Source organism: Rhinopithecus roxellana, chromosome 8 (assembly GCF_007565055.1).
Source record: "Rhinopithecus roxellana isolate Shanxi Qingling chromosome 8, ASM756505v1, whole genome shotgun sequence".
Taxonomy (NCBI): Eukaryota; Metazoa; Chordata; class Mammalia; order Primates; family Cercopithecidae; genus Rhinopithecus; species Rhinopithecus roxellana.
In genome coordinates this window covers 18,638,449-18,652,681 of record NC_044556.1, presented here as the reverse complement: position 1 = coordinate 18,652,681, position 14,233 = coordinate 18,638,449, and the positions used below count along the sequence as shown (strand labels likewise).

General features: G+C 54.5%; 1 protein-coding gene across 3 annotated transcripts in view; it reads left to right on the top strand.

Moving 5' to 3' along the window:
• LOC104680644 (myocyte-specific enhancer factor 2B-like) overlaps nt 1-14,233 on the top strand; it is a 42,984-nt gene that overhangs the window by 9,710 nt on the left and 19,041 nt on the right. For 2 of the 3 annotated variants that reach the window (XM_010386693.2, XM_030935612.1), the window contains exon 1: nt 6,544-7,372. The exons of the other annotated variant lie outside the window; for it this stretch is intronic. The gene's annotated coding sequence lies outside the window, so the exon portion shown is untranslated. Of the gene's footprint in view, nt 1-6,543; nt 7,373-14,233 lie in introns of those variants that run through there. 3 annotated transcript variants of the gene reach the window in all.

Genomic DNA, 14,233 nt, shown 5'->3' with positions numbered 1-14,233 from the left:
AGCTCACTGCAACCTCTGCCTCCTGGGCTCAAGTGATCCTCCTGTCTCAGCCTCCCAGGTAGCTGGGACTACAGGCGCACACCACCCCCCCCAGCTAATTTTTGTATTTTTTGTAGAGACGGGGTTTCACCATGTTGGCTAGGCTGGCCTCAAACTCCTGAGCTCATGATCCTCCCACCTAAACCTCCCAAAGTGCTGGGATTATAGGCGTGAGCCACCACACCCAGCCTTGGTTCTCCCTTTCTTCATCTGGATAAGGAAGGCTGGACTGCACCTTCTCTACAGGCTAAGCTGGACACTCGCATATCTGCCCTCCCAAACTGCATTCTGCCTCAAGCAGCGACGCCCACCCCAGGCTCAGGCCACATGGAGAGGCCACCCCTAGTTCCAGGGGTGGATGTGGCACCTCGGCCTGGCCAATCAGAGCTGCTGTGTCCTAGGTTCCCAGTGATTGGTTCGAGATGGACACATGACCCAATGAGAGGCCTTCCTGGGAGTTCTACCGGGAGCATAAGGAAGGTTGAGCTGGGTGGATGGGAACGGGGCAGGGGCGAGGGGGTTCCAGGGGAGACCTGAGAATATTGCCTGGGGCCCTGGATCCAACTGTACGTGACATAAGCCAATTTCATTTCTTCGGTTTCATGGACACCTGAATTATGATTTTTGCCAAAATGGCTTTGAGTCCGTTTCTGCTGCTGTTTGCAGAAGGGCCTGCACTGACCTCTGTGAATGCCAAGCCTGGGTGACCTCCACAAGTTATGCATCTCCAAGGCCAGCTGTGTTACCCCAGAATCCCTTGTTCCAGTACAATGTATTAGGGAGGTCAAATAGAGTTGTTTAGGGTCAAGGCAGGTTCCGGTCCCACTACTCTGGGAGGGTCCCTCATCTTGGCACTGTGGGGTGGTTGATGGAGACGGGTGGGAAGAGCAGGGGTGCCCCAAGGGAAGACAGAGGACATCCTACTGGGACATTGGGCCTGTCGAGGCGTCCGAAGGCCTGGAAAGCGGGTTCAGCCCTACCTCTCCTCCTCCTAGGACACATTGGGGGGCCTCTGCCATTATGCCGCCTCTCCACTGACACACTCAGCTTAGGAGTGAGGAGGAGCCTAAAACCACCCCGTGTAGGGCCCTGATTGGTGTGTGGCCTCCAGAGTCCTTCTCCCTTCTTACTTGCTCTGAAGGCATCTCTCAATGTCCATCTGTCCTCCGTGCCACCCTTTATCCAGCAAACACTGATACGTATTTGTGAGCTAGACAGTCCTGAAGGAAACTGGCAGCAGAATGGGATTATCGCCTGCCTCCTAGGACCTGCCTAGGAAGACTGGGGCACTAGGACCTGGGGGTGAGGGAGGCAGGTGTGGGGGACCCCACCAGACCCTTCTAGGGCTCTGAGTCACTCATAGCCTCTGGATGTGACCTCAACCAGCGACTAACAGTCATCTCTTTTTTTTTTTGAGATGGAGTGTCACTCTGTCTCCCAGGCTGGAGTGCAGTGGTGCAGTATCGGCTCACTATAACCTCTGCTGCCCGGGTTCAAGCCATTCTCCTACCTTGGCCTCCCGAGTAGCTGGGATTATAGGCACCTGCCACTGCACCCGGCTAATTTTTGTAGTTTTAGTAGAGACGGGGTTTCACCATCTTGGCAAGTCTGGTCTTGAACTCCTGACTTCGTTCTCCCAAAGTGCTGGGATTATAGGTGTGAGTCACTGTGCCCAGCCCAGTCATCTCTCTTAAAAGGAGTCTAGGCTGGCTGCGGTGGCGCTCGCTTGTAATCCCAGCACTTTGGGAGGTCAAGACTGGAGGAACCCCTGAGTCCAGGAGTTGGAGACCAGCCTGGGCAACATGGAGAGACCCTGTCTCTATATTAAAAAAAAAAAAAAAAAAAATAGCCGAGCATCGTGGCTCACGCCTGTAATCCCAGCACTGTGGGAGTCTGAGGCGGGCAGATCACCTGAGGTCAGGAGTTCAAGACCAGCCTGACCAATGTGGTGAAACCCTATCTCTACCCAAAATATAAAAAATTAGCCGGGTGCGGCGGTGTGCACCTGAAATCCCAGCTACTTGGGAAGCTGGGGCAGGAGAATCGCTTGAACCCGGGAGGCGGAGGTTGCAGTGAGCTGAGATGGAGCCACGGCACTCCAGCCTGGGTGACAGAGTGACTCTGTCTCAAAAAATAATAATAATAAATAAATAAATAAAAGGGGTCTGATCAGGACTCTGGGTTGTCAGACACCTCATCACCCCAAGTCCCAGGGCTTGTGGGGTCGCTGGTTAATTTGCATCTCATTTGAATGCTCCCTAGCCCTTTTTGCCTGGAGGGTGCCCTGCCCCCTCTAGCCGCCAGGGGGCGCAAGATGCAAAGCGTTGGCGGGAAGCTCGGCCTCCAAGCGGTCATTGTCTGCAGTCCTGGCTGGCCCTGGTGGGCACACTGACCCTCCACCCTTTTTCACTCTATATACTCTCGCTCCCATTTTTCAGAGAGCAGACAGGTTCTGAGAGGCCAGAGGGCTCTGAGAACAAGAGCTCGCAGCCTCCCTTGTCAGGTTGGAGGGCAAGGGCACTCCTAGAGCTCACTCAATAGCACTTACTGGCCAGGCGCAGTGGGTCACACCTGTAATCCCAGAGCTTTGGGAAGCCGAGGTGGGCGGATCACTGGACGTCAGGAGTTGGAGACCAGCCTGGCCAACATGGTGAAACCTCGTCTCTACTGAAAATATAAAAATTAGCTGGGTGTGGTGCCCGCCTGTAATCCCGCTTACTCTGGAGGCTGAGGCAGGAGAATCGCTTGAGCCCGAGAGGTTGCAGTGAGCCGAGATCACGCCACTGCACTCCAGCCTGGGCGACAGAGGTAGACTCCATTTCAAAAACAACCAGCTGGGCACGGTGAGTCACGCCTGTAATCCCAGCACTTTGGGAGCCCGAGGCAGGTGGATCACGAGGTCAGGAGATCGAGACCATTCTGGTCAACATGGTGAAACCCTATCTCTACTAAAAGTACAAAAATTAGCTGGGTGTGGTGGTGCACACCTGTAATCCTAGCTACTTGGGAGGTTGAGGCAGGAGAATGACTTGAACCTGGGAGGCGGAGGTTGCAGCAAGCCGAGATTGCACCACTGCACTCCAGCCTGGCTACAGAGCAAGACTCCGTCTCAAAAAAAAAAAAAAAGCATTTACTTCCAGCAGAACTCCAGAGATAGGTGGGCAGCTAGAAGAGACAGCTCTCCGTGCCATGGGGCATCCAAACAGGAGCGTAGCGCTCATGAGGCTAGAGATCACCAAGAAAGGATCCCAACCCTGATCTGCAGATGGGGTAAAAGGAGACCCACAGAGGGCAGTGACCTGCCGCCTGCTCCGTCCACAGTAGTCAGGGCAAGAATCAGACTTCTGCTGGGTTTTTGTCCTTAGCCCTTGGTCTGAGTCCTTGTTTTTATTTCAGACCTGCTCTGGGTTCCTGGAGAGTCCTGCACACTCAGGACCCTGGAAAGCCTTTTTTTTTTAGCCCTATTGTATCCCTGAACAAGGCTTCTGGATGCCCCAGGCTTATCCCCCACTCCCTTTCACTGCTTAGACCTTCTTTGAGATTCTCCAGTTCTTCAAGAAACCCATGGAGACTGTGTGCAATGGCTCACACCCGTAATGCCAGCGCTTTTGGAGGCCAAGGCAGGAGGATCGCTTGAGCCCAGGAGTTCGAGACCAGCTTGGGCAGCAAGTGAGACACCCAATGCACCTCAAAAAATATTAAAAAATTAGCCAGGTGTGGTGGTGTGTTCCTATGGTCCCAGCTACTTGGGAGGTGGAATCGAGAGTATCACTTGAGCCCAGGAGTTCAAGGCTGCAGTGAGCCATGATTGCACCACTGCACTCCAGCCTGGGCAACAGAGCAACTCTGTCTCTAAAAAACAAGAAGGCCGGGCGCGGTGGCTCAAGCCTGTAATCCCAGCACTTTGGGAGGCTGAGACGGGTGGATCACGAGGTCAGGAGATCGAGACCATCCTGGCTAACACGGTGAAACCCCGTCTCTGCTAAAAAAAAAAAAAAAAAAACAAAAAACTAGCCTGGGCGAGGTGGCGGGCGCCTGTAGTCCCAGCTACTCGGGAGGCTGAGGCAGGAGAATGGCGTGAACCCGGGAGGCGGAGCTTGCAGTGAGCTGAGATCCGGCCACTGCACTCCAGCCTGGGCGGCAGAGCCAAACTCCTTCTCAAAAAAAAAAAAAGAAAAAGAAAAACCCATGGAGACACCCCTTTGGTGCCACCATGTACTGGGCTCGGGCCTAAGGAACCCCCAGGCTGGGGGAGACAGAACCAGCCACACACTCTACCTCGCCCCCTGGATCAGTGCTAAGCTGGAAGGAAGGATGGGGAGGTGGAAGGATCCTAAATGGTAAGAGGATAGGAAGGCTTTTGGAGGAGGGAAGATTGTAGGTGGACCTTGAGGGCTCCTCTTGGCTCACTGCAACCTCCACCTCCTGGGTTCAAGCGATTCTCCTACCTCAGCCTCCTGAGTAGCTGGAATTACAGGCATGTGCCACCATGCCTGGCTAATTTTTGTATTTTTAGGAGAGATGGGGTTTTGCCATGTTGGCCAGGTCCATCTCGAACTCCTGGCCTGAAGTGATCCACCCACCTCGGCCTCCCAAAATACTGGGATTATAGGCATGAGCCACCACGCCCAGCCTATCTGCACTTGTCACATGAGCAAGGAGGCCCCAAGGGGTGCAGTGACCATCCTGAGGTCGCACAGTGAGTGGGCGGCACAGCTGGGATGGGGACTTGGTGTTCTTTAACCTCGGGGCCCTCCCTACCCACTGGGCCATACATCCTTGCCATGGAAGGTCCTTCAAAGCCTTCCCCTGGGAGAGGGGAGAGAATCTGGAGGAGGGAGAGTGGGGACAGCTTCTCCACCCAAGCCTCCCACCCCAGCCTTCTCCTCCATTCCCCACCCACCGCCTCCCCCATCTCCCAGACCCCCCTTCCCAGGTCACCCTTCTCCCTTGCCACCCACTCTGGCCCCTTCTATCCCTTCCTCCTCACAACTTTCCCCTCTACCCTCCAACTCTTACCCTAGCAACTAAAGGTGTCCCTTCATCCGAGAAGAATGAGGTTAAGACTCTTGGTGACCCTGCTAGGGGACACAATTAGTGGTTGGGGAAGGTATAGGATAGGAACAGAGGCAAAAGGACAGGGGACAGACTATGAATAACAAGATGGTGCCCACCAGAAGAAGGGGGCTGGGAAGTCGGGTTGCATGAGGGCCAGCCCCAGCCAGCTTCGCTCTGCCGGGCTAGCCCTTCCCCCAGAGCTGGCCCAGCTGCTGGCCTCACGTAACCAGAGCCTGCCTGTTGCATCAGAGGCGGGCGGGCGGCCTCGGGTAAACAGAGCAGCCCTCGGGGGGCCCAGGGCTCCCCAGCCACCTCCACACTCCCCAAGCCTTGTTCTGCACCATGGAGTGGAGGCAGAAGCCCCCAGCCTGGCCCAGGCCCTGGCGTGTCCTTGGGACACCTGAGTGTGTGGCACTGGGCACTGGATGGGGACAGAAAGGACCCCCTGATGACACAGTGTGAACTCTATAGTTTTTATGTCCAAAGAAAAGTTGTGCTCAGACTAGAGGCTCACACTGCCCATGTCACAGATGGGTAAACTGAGGGATGGGGAGAGACATGAGCCTCCCAGGCCCCCTGTTCCCTGTCTCAGTGTCCCCCACACTCCAGCATCTGCCACATGCCTCCCCCTGAGTTTGGGGGACCAGTCTCTCTCTTCTCTGGAGGAGATGGACACCAGGCAGCTTTGCAGCCCCCCTGCTCTCCACCTGTATCTGCCCCTCCTCTTCACCCCCACCCCCTGTTCTGGCTTCACCTTCCTCATCTCCCCCGGCCAGAGAATGTTCTGTGCTCTTCTTCCTCTGCACTTTTGCAAGTGCTTTTCCCTCTTGAAAAAGCCCTTCTCAGGTCTGGTGTAGTGGCTCACACCTGTAATCTCAGCACCTTGGGAGGCCGAGGAAGAAGGATCTCTTAAGCCCAGGAGTTTGGGACCAGCCTGGGCAACATAATGAGACATCCTCTCTACAAAAAAAAATTAGCTGGGCTTGGTGGTGGCGTGCCTGTAGCCCCAGCTGCTGGGGAGGCTGAGTTGGGAGTATTGCTTGAGCCCAGGAGGTAGAGGCTGCAGTGAGCTATGATCGTGCCACTGCACTCCAGCCTGGGCAACAGAGTGAGATCCTGCCTTGAAGGAAAACACAAGAAAAACCTTTCTCCTAGTGGCAAACTCCTACACATACTTGAAAGCCCAGCACAAATGCCCCCTCTTCTGAGAAACCCTCCCTAACTCCTCTGGCACAGCCCTTGCCCCAATTCTGGCCTGTTTCAGCCTCCCATCCCTCCCTCTGGCCCAAGACTGACCCCACAGGGCTAGGGGAGTGCATGGATCCCCTGCCTGCCTCAGGTGGGGGTGGGGGGTGGGGGGGGGGTGTTCTCCAGAAGTGCCCAGCCCAGAGCCATCTTTATCTTGTAATTCTTTTCACATTGATACATTCTTCCTGTGCGTCTGGCCTGTGCTGGAATCCCAGGGGAAGGGGTAGATTTAGAGGTCTGGGCTGGGGTCCAATCTGGAAGGCTCCTCATAACTGACCTTTGAAGTTTAGAAAACAGCCTCTAGCGGGAAGAGGGAGGGAGAGGGGCGCGGTTGTTGGAAGCATTGTAATTGTCTTGGACTGTGGAGAGGCAGGACGGAGCGGGGTTGAGGGACCAGTAGCTGCGGAGGGTCTGTCACTCCCTGTGGGGGCACGTATCTGGCCCCGGGAGGCACAGTTGAGTGAGGCCACACAGGCCACCCCAGAGCCCCGTCTTGCAGCCTTTCCATTCTAGTGAGCGCGAGGGTCAGCGTTGCCTGCGAGAAGGGCTTGGTTCCTCGGGTCGACGGGGTCCGGGATCGGAGTTCTATTTCACTCAGGATGGAATTAATCCAAGCAAGTTGGGCCGAGTTAGGAACAGGTTTAGAATTAGGGTTAGGGTCACAGTAGGGTCAGCGGTCGGCAGTAAGGTCAAGGGCGCCCAGTGAGGGCGGGGAAAGCCTGGCCAGTCTGATCCAGCCCCCTCCCTTAGTCCTGCTTCTTCCTTATCCGCGCCTACACCCCTGGCGCCCCAGCATCCTTTCGCGTCCGAGTCCCAGGCCCATGAACTCCCGGGCGGGGCCACGCCCAAGTGCCCGTCCATCGCCGCCTCCAGGGTGACGCCCTCTATGCAAACAAGTCTGTCACGCCCAATCAGCTCCCGGGGGCAGGGCCGCCCGCTCCCAAGGCACCTGCGGCCGCGGGCCCCTGATCTTCGTGCAGCCGCTGCGGGTCCGTGCGCCCAGCGTCCCAGGACTCAGGCCGAGCAGGTGCGTGTCATATCGGGTTGAGGCTCCTGCGGTGTCCTCTGAACGGCTTCTGCGGGCTGGGTGGGTTTTGGAGGTCCGGGTGTACTGCTGGGCGTCCCAGGGTGGGGTGTGTGTCTAAAGGGGTGTGTGTCGTGGGGTTGTGAGTCCCGGAGGTTGTGGTAGGAGGGAGTTGTGTCTCCAAGGGGTGTGTATCTGAGGTGTGTGGGTCTGGAAGTTGTGTGTCCAAGGGCTCTGCGTCTGAGGTTTGGTGTGAGTCGGGGAGTTGGAGAGTTAGCTGTGTGTCCAAAATCGTGATACAGTGAGGCCCTGTTTTGTGTCTGTGAGCTCTGTGATGTGGCATGCGATGTCCCTCTCTCCTGGTGTGCACTCCTTTAGCATTAGCGCATCCCCTGTGCACAACCCTATGCCTTCCTTCTGTGGGTGTACACTCGTTTGTCACAGCAGGACGGTAGGCATAAACCTTGGAATGGGGGAGCAACAGCTGCCTGGGCTGACCCTCCTCCATCTGCCTCAATGACTGTACCTGGGACTTGGGTACAGGAACAAGAGCCACATCCCCGTGTGGTTGTTAGCACACGACAAGGTGGTGGCAGCATTACTTTCATGGTCACAGTCCTCACTCCCTGTCTCTTTTGGGGTCCAGGGCTGCAGATATGGGTGACCTGGGTCCCTGGCCACCCTAACCCCTAGTTGCAGACCCAGTTAGTCAGAAATAGCTGGCTGGGCGCAGTGGCTTATGCCTGTAATCCCAGCACTTTGGGAGGCTGAGGCAGGAGGATCACTTGAGCCCAATAGTTTTGAGACCAGCCTGGGCGACATAGCCAGACCCTCATCTTTTTTTCTCTCTTTCTCTCTTTCTCTCTTTCTCTCTTTCTCTCTTTCTCTCTTTCTCTCTTTCTCTCTTTCTCTCTTTCTCTCTCTCTCTCTCTCTCTCTCTCTCTCTTTCTCTCTCTCTCTCTCTCACTCATAGGGTCTCCCTATCTCTCTGAGATAGGGTCTCATTCTGTCGCCCAGGCTAGAGTACAGTGGTGATCTTGGCTCACTGCAACCTACACCTCCCAGGCTTTCCTCCCTCAGCCTTCCCAGTAGCTGGGATTACAGGCACGTGCCACCATTGCCTGGCTAGTTTTTGTATTTTTAGTAGAGATGGGATTTCACCATGTTGACCAGGCTGGTCTTGAACTCCTGACCTCAAATGATTCACCCACCTCAACCTCCCAAAGTGCTGGGATTACAGGCGTGAGCCCCTGAACCCGGCTTAAATTTTTTTTTTTTTTTTTTTTTTTTTTGAGACAGAATCTCACCCAGTCACCCAGGCTGCAGTGCAGTGGCTCAATCTCGGCTCACTGCAACCTCTGCCTCCCGGGTTCAAGTGATTGATTCTTGCCTCAGCCTCCCGAGTAGCTGGGACGACAAGCATGTGCCACCATGACCAGCTAATTTTTGCATTTTTTTGTAGAGATGGTGCTTCACCATGTTGGCCAGGCTGGTCTCATGCGATCTGCCCGCTTCAGCCTCTCAAAATGTTGGGATTACAGGAGTGAGCCACCACATCCGTCCAAAAAAATTTTTTTAAAAATTAGGCAGGTGTGGTGGCTTACGTGTATAGTCCCAGCTATTCGGGAGGCTGAGGCAGAAGGATCACTTGAGCCGAGGAGTTCAAGTCTGCAGTGAGCTATGACTGAGCTAGTGCACTCCAGCCTGGGTGACAGAGCAAGATCCTGTCTCTAAAAAAAATAAAGAAAAATAAAGAAAAGAAACAAAAAAAATGGCCAGGCACGGTGGCTCACACCTGTAATCCAAGCACTTTGGGAGGCTGAGGGGGAGCGGATCACCTGAGGTCAGGAGTTCGAGACCAGCCTGACCAACATGGAGAAACTCCGTCTCTACTAAAAATACAAAATTAGCCAGCCATGATGGTACATGCCTGTAATCCCAGCTACTCAGGAGCCTGAGGCAGGAGAATCGCTTGAACCCGGGAGGTGGAGGTTGTAGTGAGCCAAGATCGTGCCACTGCACTCCAGCCTGGGCAACAAGAGCGAAACTCCGTCTCAAAAAAAGAAAAAGAAAAAGAAACAAAAAAATAATAAAGGTCTCAGACTAGCCTGGCCAAGAATCATCCCTGGGAAAGGGTAGGGCCCCTGGACCTTGGACATTAGAGACAAGAACTCTCAGACTCTTGGAGTGAAGGAAACTGGATACAAAAATCTATTTCAACTTCGGAGGACCAGTGTCAGAGGACTGATTTTCAGAGGTGAAAGGGGCTTTCTAAAAAGGCAGCCTTGTTCCCTCATGTCTCCTGCCTATTGTGCGGTAAAGAGGGAAGCTTGGCCTCCAGCAGACAGAATTTCAGGACATTTAGGATCTTGGGGTATCACCTTAGAGAGCAGGAAGCTGGTTTGCAGGAGGGAAGGCTGAGGCCAGGTAGTAACACTAGGCCCCTCAGAAAAAGGATGGAGCTCAAGGCCATGCCTCAGCCCCCGAAGAGAACAGAGGCCAGGGGCGCAGGGCCCAGCTTCCTCTCCCTCCTCTCTGTGTGACCCCCCAACAGGTGGCTGCCCCTCTCTGAACTTTGTGGCCGCTCCTGTGAGCCGAGCAAGTTGAACCCAGTCTTGGCTTGCCCATCCCAACAAATGATTTATTTAGTTAAACTATGACCCAACCAGGTGGACATCTGGAAAATGCAAATGAAGAAGGGAACAGGAATTAAAAACATTTGTTCACCGCAACTTGGGTGCAATGAGTGTAGACATGTTGGGTGTTTGGCCTTCTGGAAGAGGTGTTTTTTTTTTTTTTTTTTTTTCTTTTTATTTTTGAGACAGCATCTTGCTCTGTTGCCCAGGCTAGAGTAAAATGGTGTGATCTTGGCTCGCTGCAACCTCCACCTCCTGGGCTCAAGTGATCCTCCCGCCTCAGCCTCCTGAGGAGCTAGGAATACATGCTCACACCAGCACACCCAGCTAATTTTTTTTTTTTTTTTTTTTGAGACAGAGTCTCACTTTGTTGCCCAGGCTGGAGTTCAGTGGCACAATCTCAGCTCACTGCAACCTCCATCTCCCAGGTTCAGGCGATTCTTCTGCCTTAGCCTCCTGAGTAGCTGGAATTACAGGTGTGTGCCACCATTCCCGGCTAATGTTTGTATTTTTAGTAGAGACAGGGTTTCACCATGTTGGCCAAGCTGGTCTCAAACTCCTGATCTCAGATGATCCACCTGCCTTGGCCTCCCAAAGTGCTGGGATTAAAGGAGTGAGCCACCGTGCCCGGCCTGTGCCCAGCTAATTAAAAAAAAAAAAATTATAAAGATGGGGTATTGTCACATTGCCCAGGCTGGTCTTGAATTCCTGTACTCAAGCAATCCACACACCTCGGCCTCCCAAAGTTGTGGGATTATAGGTGTGAGCCACCGCACCTGGCCCACTTTTATTTATTTATTTATTTATTTATTTATTTCTAGAGACAAGGTCTCCCTATGTTGCCCAGGCTGGTCTTGAACTCCTGGGCTCAAGCAATCAGCCCAACTCGGCCTCCCAAAGTGCTGGGATTAGAGGCACTAGCCACCACACCCTGCCCTGTTCTGGAAGATTCGAGGCACAGAGTGGTCTGGAGAGAGACTGTCTTTCTGTCTTTCTTTCCTTGAGTGTTGCAATCACAGCTCCCTGTGACCTTGAACTCCTGTGCTCAAGTGATCTTGTCACCTCAGTCTACCGAGTAGCTGGGATTGTAGGGGAGCGCTACCATGACTAGCTTTTTTTTTTTTTTTTGAGACGGAGTCTCACTCTGTTGAGGCTGGAGTGCAGTGGCGTGATCTTGGCTCACTGCAAACTCCGCCTCCCAGGTTCACGCCATTCTCCTGCCTCAGCCTCCCGAGTAGCTGGGACTACAGGCGCCCACCACCACGCCCGGCTAATTTTTTGTATTTTTAGTAGAGGCAGGGTTTCACCATGTTAGCCAGGATGGTCTCGATCTCCTGGCCTTGTGATCCACCCACCTCAGCCTCCCAAAGTGCTGGGATTACAGGCGTGAGCAACCACGCCTGGCCTCTTTTTCCTTTTCTTTCTTTTTTTTTTTTTTTTTTTTTTTAAGTAGAGATGGGGTCTCCCTATGTTGCCCAGGCTGGTCTTAAACTCCTGGGCTCAAATGATCCTCCCTCCTCAGCCTCCCAAAGTGCTGGGATTACAGGCATGAGCCCAGCCAGATGCCATTTTTCTGAGAAGATTTAAAATGTGTCTGGGATCAGTTTTGGGTTCAGGGACCTCGCCCCAGCCCCGGCCTGTGAATCCCCATGGGGTGGGCAAGGAAGTTAAATCCCGTTTCTCAGCCTCCAAAGGGCCTCTCTGGGGCTGCATCTTGGGGACTTGTGTGGTTACCCTGATACCCTGGGGCCCAGGATTGAGTTTCCTGGACACTGTGATGGTGATTCTGGGCTGGACAGGCCCAGGCCCACTTCCCAGCCTGGGTGGGGGTGGTGAGATTGAGGTGTCACATGATGGCCCTGGGGTACAGCTGAGGATTGGGTGGGGATCTGAGGGTCTCACCATGTGGCCCTGGAAGAAGCCTGCCGAATCCTGTGTAAAACAGGGCAACTATCTCTGCTTCCCTGGGGTGTCTGGGGGTCAGGCAGGTCTTATATGTAAATGAGGTGGAGTGTGGGCCCGGGCAGACAGTAAGGGCTCAATAACAGAAGGTCCCATCTGGGCTGTGATCAAGCGGAGGTGTTTGTGAGCCCATCCAGGCCTCTTTCCTCTCTGCCCTCTGCCAGGTGCTGTTTTCCTCCAAGCCCAGGTTCACCCAAGGTCAAGGTGGGGCCTGAGGAAGGGAGAAATGGAGGTGGATCATAATAAGAGTCATGGCTGCTGTGGGCATGGGCCTGCCTTGCCCACTGTTCCAACCTGCAGCCTGTGCCTGGTTCAAGCCCTATCATCCCTAGCTGGATGCTGGCCTGGCTTCCTGCTCCAACAGACCTTTTCTCCATGAAAGCCACAGGGTCTTCTGAAAATTCCGAATCAGACCACAGTCCTCCCCTCCTCACACACCTTCCATGGCTCCCTCTTGCTCTACGTCCACCCTCTTTCTGTCCCCCAATGCCTCTCTGACCTTCTCTGTCTCCGGCCACCCCTTGCTCACTCCACCCTAGCTGCATGGGATTTGCCTGCTCCTGGAACCCACCTGTTTAGCACAATCCACACCTGCCATTGTGTCCACCAGGCAGGCTGGCTCCCATCTCCCTGAGACACCTCAGAGACAGGGTCTTGCTCTGTCACCCAGGCTGGAGTGCAGTGGTGCGATCTCGGCTCACTGCAATCTCCGCCTCCTGGGTTCAAGCAATTTTCATACCTCAGCCTCCTGAGTAACTGGGACTGCAGGTGTGGCGCCCCTACACATCACCACCCTGTGGCTGGTGTCCTGTCCTCCTCAAGACCACTCCTCTTCAGAGAAGCCCTCCTGGACCCTCTGTCCAAAGTAGCTCTCTCCCTGCCCCACCCTCCACTGCCTCCTCCTGTTGAATTTCTTCCTTGAAGGCCTTCTTCCCAGATACGGTTACGTGGCCGCTGTTGCCTCCCCCATCAGACTGAGTGATGGGAGAGGCCTTGCTCTGCCCACACCCTGCTCCTGCATCCCCGGCACCTGATGGGCTCCCAGACATTTCTGCGGGAAGATATTGGGGGCTGACGATGTCCTAAAGCCCCATCTCGGGGTCCCTGCTGGCTGCATCTTGGGGCTGCCGGGCTGTGTGGGCAGAGTCCTTTCTGCCCAGTGCTGACAGATGTGCTAATTTCCCAAGCAGGGAGGCTGGGGCATCTGGGGATAAATTTCCGAGGCCCCACAGGGAGAGCTTTCTCTGGAACAAAGAGAGGAAAACCTTGGGCTGTCCCTGCGGCCACTACCGTGGCTCAGGGGACATCACTGGGGGCCTGAGAGAGCCTGGGACTCTAGCCTGCATGGGACAGCAGGGTCAAATTCAGAGTGTGGGGTCTCTCTTGGCTCCATGGGCTGGGTGACCTCTGACTCCCAGGTTCAAGTGATTCTCCTGCCTCAGCTTCCTGAGTAGCTGGGATTACAGGCGCCCACCATCATGCCCGGCTAATTTTTGTATTTTCAGTAGAGATGGGATTTCACTATGTTGGCCAGGCTGGTCTCAAACTCCTGACCTCAAGTGATCTGCCCACCTGGGCCTCCCAAAGTAGTGGGATTATAGGCGTGAGCCACCACACCCAGTCTGGAACAGGACTTCTTGGCAGGTGAGGGTGCCTGTGCCAGGTCAGGTTTGCCATGGATGGTCACCTGGACATGGTTTTCTCCCAAGCTGGGCAGTGAGACATTCAGAGGGTCAGTTCCTTGGCCTGAGAGGAGCATCAGCACTGTCCAATTGACCGTTTTGCTGTGCAGGTTGCTTAGAGGAGGGGCCACAAACGGGCAGCCTGTGGGCTGGATGCGGCCTTAAATTTGTTGTATGGACCATGAGGTGTTTCAATGAGAAGTGAATAAGTAGGGCCAGGCTCACACCTGTAATCCCAGCACTTTGGGAGGCTGAGGTGGGCGGATCATCTGAGGTCGGGAGTTTGAGACCATTCTGACCAACATGGAGAAACCCCGTCTCTACTAAAAATACAAAATTAGCTGGGCATGGTGGGGGCGTGCCTGTAATCCCAGCTACTAGGGAGGCTGAGGCAGGAAGAATCGCTTGAACCTGGGAGGCAGAGGTTGCGGCCAGCTGAGATCACGCCATTGCACTCTGGCCTGGGCAACAAAAGCGAAACCCATCTCAAGAAAAAAACAAGTAGTTGCTGGGTGTGGTGGCTCACTTCTATAATCCCAGAACTTTGGGAGGCCAAGGCCAGCAGATTGCTTGAGCTCAGGAGT